This window comes from Ceratotherium simum, unplaced genomic scaffold (genome assembly GCF_057802395.1).
Source record: "Ceratotherium simum simum isolate JZ-2026a unplaced genomic scaffold, ASM5780239v1 HiC_scaffold_73, whole genome shotgun sequence".
NCBI lineage: Eukaryota > Metazoa > Chordata > Mammalia > Perissodactyla > Rhinocerotidae > Ceratotherium > Ceratotherium simum.
Window position 1 is genome coordinate 4,768 of NW_028261289.1, and position 1,609 is coordinate 6,376.

The 1,609-nt window shown below is 41.9% G+C and overlaps 1 pseudogene; it reads right to left on the reverse strand.

Annotated features, from left to right (window-relative positions):
* Nucleotides 1-475: 475 nt before the first annotated feature.
* Nucleotides 476-1,382, reverse strand: LOC101398665 (olfactory receptor 2G6-like; annotated as a pseudogene).
* Nucleotides 1,383-1,609: the final 227 nt, after the last annotated feature.

The window sequence follows — 1,609 nt, forward strand, 5'->3', positions numbered from 1 at the left end:
ATGTATTATATACATATGACATGTGTGATAATGTAGAAATAGAGTATAATTCATGTTCTACAGGAACATATATTATGAAACAATTAATTTTGCCCAGAGGGTGAGATGGATGATGTTTCAGGGAAGCTGGAGGGTGCAGGTAACATTTCAGTTGAGCTTTTAGGAATAATTAGAGGTTTACCAGGTATACTAGTACTACAGGGTGAAATAATTTGTTCATAAAAGTTGATGGCATGATTGAAGAAGAGCAAAGAGTTTTCTTAGACAGAGCATAGAATCTCTGAATTCATGAGAAGGATGTTTGGGAAGAATGAAACATCATTGTGGCTTGAGTATGTGACTTCTTATAGAGTTCTATGTCTTTTACTCTCTTTATGACATTGTACAAGAGAATAATACTTAGAACAAATAATCCATGAGCTAAGAATAGCCCATTAAGTTTATGCCTACAGCTCATACTCTTTCAGAACCAAGATCATTCCCCTCCCAGTGTCCTCAAGAGCCCTTTTGCATCTTTGTTTCTCAGAGAGTAGATAATGGGTTTAAGACTGTGGTGACTCTGGTGTAAAAATGAGAGAAACTTTCCCTGGTTTTTGGAGCTACATTTAGCTGGCTGAAGGTACATATGGATCATGGTCCCATAGAAAAATGACCACAACCGGGTGGGAAGAACGAGTCCTAAAGGCCTTCTGATGCCCTGCTGCTGATTTGATCTTCTGCACTCCTTGGGTTATGAAGCCATCAGAGACTAAGATGAGTGACACAGGGACAATTAAAAAGACCACACTGGCCACGAGTTCTACTTCATTGGCCTGTCCACACAGGCCAGTTTTATGAGCACCTGCACCTCATAAAAAATGTCCAGTTTGTGATGACCACAAAGGGGCAGCTGCACAGTAAGGGAGCATTAAATTAAGGGAGTGATGAGGCCACTGTTCTATGCTACGTTTGCCAAGGATGCACAGAGCTGAGGTTGCATAGTGATTGTGTCATGCGGAGGACAGCAGACGGCAGCATAGTAGTCATATACATGACTGCTAGGGGAATATACTCAGTGGAACCCAACCCCATGGCCACATGGAGCTGGGCCACACAGCAACCATAGCTCATGGTCTTATCTTTATTTTTCATGGGAGGCAGCAGCTGTGGAGCAACAGTGGAGGTGAAACAAATGTCCACAGAGGAGAGATTGCTGAGGAAAAAGTACACCAAAGTGTGGAGTTTGGGGACCAAGCAAGATACCAAAATGATGACAGTCTTCCCCAAAAGGTTCAAGATGTTGAAGAGCAAAATTATGACAAAAAGGATCCTCTCTAGCAGGGACTGACCTGAAAAGCCCAGGAGGAGAAATCCCTTTCAGAGCTGTTGTTGCTTTCCCCCATTGTCCTGCAGACTTCCATTCATAAAAGGATTAATATTCTGGAGAAAGAAGGTAATGAGGCGAACATTGGTAAACCATGGTTGTTTCCAATATGATTATCTTCCTTTTGTAACATTCAGCCATGCTGTAAAGACCGATAACACTTTCCTCAGTGTATAACCGTTCATAAGATATGCCTCTCCCTTCTCATTCCCTGAAACAGATTTCACTCTTTCCATTAGGAACAAC